At 46.5% G+C, this 10,596-nt stretch overlaps 1 long non-coding RNA gene across 1 annotated transcript; it reads left to right on the forward strand.

The window, feature by feature from the left end:
* Positions 1–4,390: 4,390 nt before the first annotated feature.
* On the forward strand, positions 4,391–10,376 carry 1700065J11Rik (RIKEN cDNA 1700065J11 gene). The gene is made up of 3 exons (NR_040526.1): positions 4,391–4,427; positions 8,396–8,570; positions 10,159–10,376. It is a non-coding gene; the product is annotated as an RIKEN cDNA 1700065J11 gene (long non-coding RNA).
* Positions 10,377–10,596: the final 220 nt, after the last annotated feature.

The raw sequence follows: 10,596 nt of genomic DNA on the forward strand, positions 1-10,596 counted from the left end.
TGTGGTACTAGGGTGGGGTGTTCCTGCTATCGTTCCCTGGAGCTAGACTTGTGGGTCTTGGGGTCTGGCGCCTTTCCTAGCTTCTGGGTAGGTGGGGCATTGGTAGGTTGTGAGGAGCAGAGTGGGCAGGTGGCCTTGGAGAATAGGTATTGCTTTTGGGAACCTTGTGAGTCTATGCAGGAGGCTGGGAAGCTGAGCTCCTGTTCACATCCATGATCCATTGGGTGCTTTCCACAGAGTTTTTAAAGAGAAGAGGTCTAATTAGCATATTCTTCTTGAGGGTCAAGAGCATGACACTGGCTTCTTGCACAGTTCTGACTAAGATCTGATGGCAGAAGACACCTCAGTGGGAATGTTTGCAGGGAAGAGATTTCATGCTGATCTAGGAAGCCTTCGGGGGTCAGGTTTTCTCTGTTTGCAAAAACCTTTCAAGGTAACTAACCAGGGTCCCCAAAGAACTACATTAACCCCTTCCAGGGACAATGCCCCAATGAGCTAGTTACTTTGCACCAAGCCCTGCTCTCTATCGAGAGGGTTCTATATACTTTTTCACCCTATTATACTGGGGACCAAGCAGCTTGCAACCTGACCCTTGGGGCCACTGAACCTCTCTGTACTGTGCCCAGATCAGCGACCAAATCCTTTTATGTCTAGCAGAATGGCAGTATTTTCCCATCATCATTTAAAAAGTACTGGGAGACGGCTCAGTTGTTAAAGAGCTTGCTGTGTGAGCGTGATCCCCAGTACTCAGGAAGTAACCAGCACAGCAGCATCTGTTTGTAATCTCAGTCCTCAGCTGGGGAGGCAGAGACAGGAGGATCCCCAGGCCTGCCGACCGGACTCGCTACATGAATTGGTTAAATTTCAGGTTTGTACGGTGGAGCAGGATTAAGGAAGACACCTGACATCGCTCTCACATGCATGCACAGGCAATGCTCACTCGCTCCCCAGACATGTACAGGCATACACACATAGAAGCACAGTTGTAGGCATGCTATGTCTCTAATTATGTGCCCCCTTCCCTTACCTCTAGAGGAGACTATGAAAGCTTGGAGAACTTTGAAGAATCTCTTACTGTTACGGCTTTCTAGCCTGTGGAGACAGTGGTCAGGATAAGTGGACTACCAGAGTGGACACCATGCGGTCCCTTATACTTCCATTGGAGCTCCCTGCTAATCAGAGAAAGCCACTGATGTCACTAATATAGATAATGGCCCTCGGGTGTTTAGCATGTTTCAGGTTTAGTGTTAGACTCATCACCTGTGTTAACTGGTCAAAGTTTACAATGAGGAGGTCAGTATGGAGCAGTGCTCCCTGCAGACGTATGTGGTTACAAATTCTAGAAACCCCCTTAAAATAAAAGAAACAGGTGTAGTTACATCTCATTGTACTTAATTTACCATATTCGAAATATCATTTCTACAATCAGTAAGTGCTAACAAGACATATCACACACACACACACACACACACACACACACACACACACACACACACCATACAAAAGTCTTTGACGTCTTAAATGTGTCTCATATCACACTTTCTTCTTTTGGGAGTTGTTGCATTTAATGGTTGATAAAAGTCCTAAGAGGCAGGGGTGAAAGACTAATTCCATTAATGACTATTTTCACGGCTCATGCGTAGTTCTTGCCACCCCTCTTCACCCCTGAATATTCCGGGTCTGAGAAACCACACACGCAATGCACACAAATCGAAGCTTCTAACACTCACTGTAAGCAGGAAGTGGCCCCATTGTGTTACTACTTGTTTAGAAAATTGAAATTAAAGTTTAAAAGTAAAGGCCTCCAGTCTCAGATCACGACAAAACTTTTGTACACGTATAAACATCTTATAGACAATGCACAAGCGAGGACCACGGCTACTCCCCATTCAAAGGAGACCACATTTCCCACACAGTGCAGGTGGCTCAAAGAGCAATCTGCTTGCTAATTGAGTTCTACCTGGCTGTGCTGCTGTCTTCAGACACATCGCTGTTTCAGATATCAGTTTCAGGAACCTTTCGGTTCCAAATAATAAACAGTTTATTATTTTTCTTTGTTGAATTAGAAACTCAAGCCAAACCCTCTTGTAAGTTTAACACCTCCTAAAGGATGATGGCAAGACTTTAAGGGAAGCCTGGCTGCAGTAGAGCAGAAACCAGGCTGTGTGCAGTCTGCGACATGTGATTGTATCCTCAATATCAGTCAACCAAGATGAAGCTCTCTGTAGTGTGGGGTGGCCAGTGACCACCGGATCAGGCAGTGCAGGGCTGGAAGCCAGGCAAAGCTCAGGGGCAGGCTGCCTGCTCTTGTTATTCTGACAGCTACTAGCTGTGAAGTCTTAGTGTGGTTCCTCCACCCAACCTTTGCCTCCATTTCCCTCTCTGCAGAACGAGGAGACAGGTAGTTTCCTTTCTGAAGAATGCTATTAGGAATGGAATTAATATGTGTAAGAGCTGAGACCAATACCTGCTACAGACTCTGTATTCAGCGCATAGACACTATAGACACAATAAGAAACAGGCTCAGAGGGGTCAAAAAAATCTACCGAAGGTCACTCTGTTAGGAGACCTGGGGCTTCAGCCTGAGCCTATGAGATTATGCATGCAAAATGACTCCTCTAACCGGCCTCACAGCCTTCTGTTTCTAGAACCCTTAAATAGAGGGTTGGTTAATCCGTTCTCAGGGACTGGGGAGAAAACCTAGTTTGCCTGCCAATTTCTCTGATGAACATACTCCCACTAAGGCTGACCTGAAGCTACTAAGTGGTTTAGAAAGCAGCTTTCAAGTTTCTGAAATTCTAACAATGGGCTCTTGGGCATCCTGCATGGTAGGAGCTGACCCAGCACACGATTGCATCTTATGAAGTTAGTTCTCCTGGCTCTGATACTAGCCGGCTTCTGGTGTCATGCTTGCTCATAGAACTTATTTTATAAATCTAAAGGATTGTCCAAAGGACCTTGAGAGAATAGGGCTTCCTTGGATGTTTGCTGATTGGCTCTAAAGCTGGGCAACCTCAGCTCTGATTGGCTCTAAAGCTGGGCAACCTCAGCTCTGATTGGCTCTAAAGCTGGGCAACCTCAGCTCTGATTGGTCTAAAGCTGGGCAACCTCAGCTCTGATTGGCTCTAAAGCTGGGCAACCTCAGCTCTGATTGGCTCTAAAGCTGGGCAACCTCAGCTCTGATTGGCTCTAAAGCTGGGCAACCTCAGCTCTGATTGGCTCTAAAGCTGGGCAACCTCATGTTTTGCGATTTTCCTGCTGTTACTCTTCAGACTCTCTCCTTTCAACTTCCTGTTTATACCTCTTGCCTCCTGATACCCTGACCTAAATGGCAGCCAAAAGGCAAGCGGGTTTGGTGACATGGTCCACGGGAGTCAGACATGCCCAAGGGAATAGACCCATTCAGTCTGTAGGTAAAGTGTTGAATGAATGAGCAAAGGAATGTAGAAAGAAGCCACAGGTTTTGAACAGTGGGAATGCCTGTGTCAGCTTCCAGCCTTCTCTTCTGGCTTGGTACCCAGAATCGCGTCTACTGAATCCTCCCTCCCTGTCTACACAGCCAGCACCTTTGGTCTGGATTCTATTTTAAATCCATAAGTGAGGTAATTTGGTTTGACAACAGAAGCACAGATGGAGTCACAGAGTGCTGGCCTCCAAGGCAGACGACGCATCCATTCATCCCGCTAGGACTGCCATCATCAGTGACTCAGTGATACGTGTAGTCTTGTGTCAGGCCAGGCCAGGCCAGAATGTCCTCCTGCAATGTCCATGTGCGCAGAGTATTCTCTGCCAGGCGCAAGAATCCTTTGGGCAATTCAGCTTCCATGTGTCTGTGAGGCCGGAAGCTCTGCTTGCCAGAGCAGCGTGTCAGTGGAGAAAGGGTTAGGCCCGCTAATGGCGGCACTGACTGAACATGACGGACCGGATCTCTGCCAACTTTGTGGGGTTCACACAGTGCACTTTGGGATCTGTTCCTTATACTCCAAACTGTAAAGAAGAACCGAGGAGAACTCTTGCTTCCATAAAAAATGTGCAAGCTACGGTTCCTTAAAGAACTGTGACTTAGAAAGCAGAAAATATAGCTTAGAAAGCAAATGAAAGTCCCCTGTGTAGTCATGGCTCAGCTTAGATGAGCAGCTATTAAATGTGAGCAAATGTGAAACTGTCATTGTGTTCGTTCACTGAGGTGCTTGTTGTAGTAATTAGCCTACCCAGACTGATAGATTCTGTGTGTGTGTGTCCATCTGTCTGTCTGCGTGTCTGTCTGTCTGTCTTAGATCCTTAGAGGTTAGAGAAGTGGAAGGTGGGGGTTGGTATGGTACCAGAAGGAATATTCTAGAATGGAATGTTGCCTGGAGAGGGTATCTTATTTGCTCACTGGTTACATTGCATAGAAGGAGAAGACGTGGAGCCTTATGGAGGGAGTGGTTAGTATTTTCCTTATCTTCTCCCCTAGAGTCTGGCCTTGAAGGGATTTGAAGGATAGGCATGCACATTTGCTCTGGCTTAGTAAGTAGATGGTCAGCCATGTTCAGGCCCAGTGGGTAGCAGTCTGGGAACAGAAGGGAGCCCAGGGAGGAGTTGGACTCTCCTGCTCCCAGCAGGCTTGGGAGAGGGTGAGTTATGTAAGGAATTTCCTGCTTTGAATCACGATGCCAATAACCACAGCTCAGCAGGTTCGTCTCCTGGCCACTGTCCGTGATTTTCCAAAAACACCTCTGAAAACATTCACATTTGTCCTTAACAGCCCTGGACCAGTTCGTTAGCGAATCTGATTTGGGGTAAGAAACTTACAATGGATTTATTTTCATCCACAATCAAAATGGAAGGGAATCTTCCTTTTCTCCCTTTTGAATTTGGAAACTCTGGGGAGGAATTTTTCCAGTAAGAACAAGAGGTGGGCGGGGGTCGGGAGAGGTCAGAAAAACACTTGAGAGCCCTGGCAGGTATGGGCTGATGTGGGATGGCACTGTCTGGCTGTTTACACAATGTTGTGGCTTTTATGTGCTGAGGATGAGCCCAGCCTAGGGAAAGGACAGTTCCAGACCAGGACTAGCTCTGCCTGCTATTGGGCTGGGAGCCTTGAGTTCAGGGGCTTCCACCAGCTCCTTAGCATCCCAGGGAACCATTTCCTCCCAGACCTTAGTAAAGCCAGGTGGGTGGCATGCCACCTTGAATCCAGAGGTGCACTGGATGGACTGTGGTCCCCAGAAGACATGTGTGGGGTGATGTTTAGGGGAAAATAGTTTCTAAAGCAGGATACAGGGACCTGAGTGCCTTGAGCAAAAGCTCTTTAGCAGCCTCCTCGACATCTCTTTGTTCTCTATTCTTTTCTCCTGAGCCCACAAAAGAGAGATCAGTAGAGAGCAGGGACTAGCTTCCACAGGAGAGGAGTGGAGGAGGAGAAAGATCAAGGGTGAGCCCAGAGGGACTGGGGCAGAACTGGTGCCTCCAGCATCCTGTACAAGGTGTTTTGATTGCAGTCTGCCGACCTCACCTTAGGAGATATATTAGGTATTTTTTCCCCAGCTGTGACCAAATACCCAACAAGAAGCAACTTAAAGAAGGAAGGTCTTGGTTTGGTTTATTATGGCCAGGAAGGCATGATGGCAGGGGGTGTGGCTGGTCACAGGCACTGACAATCAAGAAGCAGAGAGATGAATATTGGCCTCATTAGTTGTTTTCCTTTTTAGATTTATTTATTTATATGTGTGAGTGTTTTCCTGCACTCACGCACACACACAGCACATGCCACGTTAGTGCCTGGTATCCAGGAAGGCCATCAGATCCTTTGGAACTGGAGTTGCAGATGGTTGTGAGCCAGCCTGTGCGTGCTGGGAACCAGACCTGAGCTGTCTGTAAGAACAGCAGGTGCCATTCAACCGCTGAGCCATCTCTCTAGACAACCCTTTGTTTTTATTCAGTTAGGAACCCCAGTCCATGGAATGGTTCAACTCACAGTTAGGATGAACCTTCCTATTTCAATGGATCTAATCTAGATCATCCCCTACAGACAGGCCCAGGGGCTTGTCTCCTCAGTAATTCTAAATCCTGCCAAACCAACAATGAATATGGATCACGGATCACTCCTGTAAGCGATTGGTGGGTGCCGGTGTAAGATGCTTGGTCCTACAAATGTAGTAATTCTGATTTCGGGCTGTTCAGTGCTTATGGCTTGGCAGATCCTCATAGGTTAAATGTGCATTATCATTCAAATAATTGCTTGCTTTTCTTTGCACGTCCAAGGATGCCTCCTCTGGGATGGAGTGAGATGCTATGCCGCACTTAGGTTCAGCCTGTAGCAGCAGGATTAGACAAACATACAAATCAGGATAAGAGCAAGGTAGGATGCAGTGCAGGACCCAGAAAGTGCGCCTGATGGAGGAGCTTTGGAGGAAGACCAGGTCCTTGGCTCCACTGTGGGCTTTGTTCTTCCTACATCCCTAGGAGGAGCTGATGCTGATTTTCATGGAGGCAAGAGAGTAAGTTACTTAACCCACTTTCTGGTACTACCACAGAATACCTGAAGCTGGGTAACTTATAATGAGAAGAAAAATATTTTGGTTCGGGGAGTTTAAGGGCATCTACTTGGTTTTGATAAGAGCCCCACTGTGAGCTGGTAGTGGTGCACACCTTTAATCTTTACTTGGGAGGCAGAGGCAGGAGGGTCCTTAGGAGTTCGAGGCCAGCCTGGTTTATAGAGTGGGTTCCAGGACATCAAGGCTACACAGAGAAATCCTGTCTTGAAACAAAACAAAACAAAACAAAACAAAACAAAACAAAACAACAACAACAACAAAACAGAGCTTCACTGGAGTTCTGGGAGAAATGGAAAGGCAAGGAGACACTCATGCAAGAGACGGAGGAGATGGAGAGAGGGGGAGAAAGAGAGGGGCTCTCAGGCTTGCTTTATAACAACCATTCTCTTGGTAACCAATTGAGTCTTGAGAGATTGAGAGCCCCTTTCCAGGAGAAATAGTGTTAATTCCTCCTGGGATCCTAGTCCTCTCCCAGATGCTCCTGTGTCTCAAAGCCATTCTGGGCCTGCCCCTGCGCTAGAGTGAAGTCAGAAGGGGTTTGGATGGGAAAACTATATTTAAACCAAAGCAGAAAGGTGGTTTTTTTTTTTTTTTTTTTTTTTTTTTTTAAAGCTGCTGCTGGTCGGGGGAAGATGGTCATTTCAAACCCCTCTCCCCCGTTAGGGAATAAATGCCATCTGAAGAGGTAAGAGATTGGTGTGTTTCTTATACTTGAGTGAAATCCCTGGTCTTGAGTTTTCAGGTGCAGAGGTCACATCCCTGTTTAGAGATAACCACCCTCTGGGCTGACTACAGATAAAGGCCTCTGGTGTGCGGGCCAAGCAGGCCCAGACCAGCAGCCACCTGGCACAAAGAGTGAGATTAGAGGTTTAGGGCTGAAAAGGTCATCTGGGGCGCTAACACTTCCTCCTGACTCAGTGCTTTGGAGACCTTTGGAGGAGGGCTTGATTAGCTTTTGTTTGGAGAGGAATCAATTCATGCTAAGTTAACATCAACAACAGCAGAGCCCTCCCCCAACTCTTTAGACTCAATAGCCACAAAAGCCAAAACCTGAAAACAACCCGAATAGCCTCCATAAAGGGATGGATAAATGCAAGAGGGTGCATTCATACAACATTGCAACTAGGGTGCAACATTGTCCCACACTAGAAGGAGCAAAACATTACCACAACATGTGCTGTAGCACACACAGGAAGTATATGAGACAAAAGAGTATGATTTTAACCATGCAAGGAGTAGATAGAACTAAGCTCTCACGATGGAAAGAAAAAGATATTTATCAAAAGGGTTGACTCTGAGTAAAACAGGGTGAGGGGATTTTTGGGGGTTGCCAAGGATTTGTAGTCAATATGCAGGCATAGGTACATGCACATAGAAGTCACTGAGCTGTACACTTAAGATCTGCTGCTGCACAGGTCCTGACAGATCAGCACTTAAGATCGCTTGCTCAGTTTCCAGCATCTGTACTGGGCAATGCATAGCTTCAAGTCCAGCTCCCGGGCACAAGTACAGCGCCCTCTTCTGGCCTTCTGCAGACACTGCAGTCATGTGCACATAAACACCCACAGAGACATAACGCATACATTTAATTAAAAATTAAGTCTTAAGAAAGATTTCCATATACTCCTAGTTACAAACCAAACACAACCAAACAGCCAATCCAAGCTATGTGTCCAGCTGACTTGAGAATATTTATTGTCTATGCTTCCGTGGAGCAGATCTGACATTAATGGAACCTCCTAGTCTAGCAGCTGAAGTAACTTGGGCAATGTTACTGAATGAGTCTGGAATTTAGTGTTATTTTTTTTCTCTCAGTTAAAAAGGAATAAAGATTGCTTATTTTTCATCGCTTTCAGACTGCTACCTCAAATGGCTCCGGGTGGCAGTGGAGAGGACACAAAGGCGTTCCAGTTGCAGACCTGGATATTCTTCTGCTAGGACAGTGAGTCTAGTGACATTGGAACCAGGGTGTCTGCCAAAGCCAGCTCTGTCCTTGCTGCTTCCCCACTCTCTGGTGACAGCTAGCTCTGCGTGAGTACTGAGGCAACCTTATATTCTGGAGCCTCTGGACTCCCTCCTCCAACCCTTGGCTCCTCTGTGTCTCAAGCCTGCTCTTGTCTTCCAGTCCTGACAGGCTCTTTCTGTTTGGTGGATAAGCTTAAAAAACACCACAGGAGAGAGGGAACAGCAAAGAGCTTCTGGGTGTCTATTCACACAGCCTTACAGTCTGAAATATGTGGCTAAGAATCCAGTCTACCCTGATCTTAAGGAGACAGATAACAAGAGGTCCCCTTTAAGGCTGCCCACAGACACCTACTGACCTACCTCTCCATAGTCCACTGCCCCACACCCTGGGCTGGCTCTTCTTGCCCTATTGCTGCCCCAGACCCCCCAAAGTGAGTAAAGTGTCGTTTGTGGTTGGATCTAATCACTGAAACAGCATCTGAGGAAATTTCCACCCTGCTTCATTCACGCAAACCTTTTCTTCAGATCCAGGGTGGTGGTGGTCACGTTAAATGGCTCTTGGGTATTGATGGGGAAGCTTAAGTTGTGATAGGACAGTCCTGGGCTAGGATGGTTGGGCCTTCCCCTTATGCTCGATAGCAACACAGGAAGCCAGGTTATCTCCCTGACCTGAAGCTGAGCAGAGTCACTGGCCTCAGCAGCTTCTTCTTGTTGGGAGCAGAGGTCAGTGGAAACACAAACACAGGCTCAATAAACCATAGACTCTCAGGCTGGAAGGGATGTAGAGAGTAGAGATCTGAACTCCATTCTACAAACGAAGTTAAAGCTATGAAGATAAACTGGCCGAGGGGCAAAAGCCAGGCAGTGATGGAGGTGGGAGAAGATCAGAAATGATTGACAGAACTCAGAGCATTGAGCTGACCAGAACAAACTGATCATATCACTGCACATCTCACGAGGCCGGAGGTTCTCAGCTGGCACTGCTAACATTTTGGGTTGGATAATCCCTCACCATGGAGGGCTGTCGTAGGCACCGAGGGGGAGGTTAGGTGTGCCCCTGGCCTCTAGATACCAGTAAGAGCCCTCACTCAGTCCATGGCAAAGATGATTCTAGACATGACAAATGTTCTCGGGGGTCAAAGCCAGCCCTGGTTGAGATAAGATGTTCTCTTAGCTCAACGTTTCAAAATGCCCGGTGACTTTCTCATTGTTTGTCGGCCGGTCTGTAATTCCTTGAGTTTGGAAAGATGGCTGCTTATTGAGCTTTTCGTTTCTCATCTCACGTAGTATTAGTCATGTGAGAAATGCAATGGATGACTTTAAACAAATGCATGAATGAGTGAATGAATGGATGGACACATACTGAGCCTCTGGAGAATAACCTTTCGTTGACTGGCTTCATATAATTTATTATATGAAAATACATTATGTATAGATATATATTTCTGGCTTTGTATAATATATTCTATTAAGCATCAGGCTGGCATCCTCTGGCAGAAGGCAGTGGGAGAATGACTTATGTGACCTTGTCTCTGAAGACGGTTGGGGTCCTGACACTCTCTCTGCCTTACCAGCCGCTACTGTAGTCACACAGGAGGCCTCGGCTGGGCTCCCCTCTGCACACTGCAGGCTTAATTATGAGACTTCTTTTCAGTTCTGTGAAACAACAGGCTACGATAATACACGGAGGAGAATCTTCTCACTGTGGGATACAAGCAACATTGAAACATTGAAACCTTCAAGAACAAAGCACCAAGGACAGTTATAAGAAACCCTGGGAGCCATGGGAGACTATTTGCCATAGACTCTTGAAGTTTCAGCACTGGAAAAAGTCACACGTAAAATAAAAAAGGAAACATCTTTACCACAAAATCTGACTGTGCCTTGCTTAATCCCAGACATTTTTTTTTTTTTTTTAAATTTTAGCACTGTTGACCATGGCTAAATGACAATCCTTTTTCTGTCTTCTAAATGGTAAATATGAGAGAGGTTAGAGTCCTCTTTCAGGACTGAAAACAACAAGTGATTCCTCAAAACTATTCTCTACTGTGGCATGCTCACACCTGCATACACACCAATACACACAAATATT

Source organism: Mus musculus, chromosome 6 (genome assembly GCF_000001635.26).
Source record: "Mus musculus strain C57BL/6J chromosome 6, GRCm38.p6 C57BL/6J".
Lineage (NCBI taxonomy): Eukaryota > Metazoa > Chordata > Mammalia > Rodentia > Muridae > Mus > Mus musculus.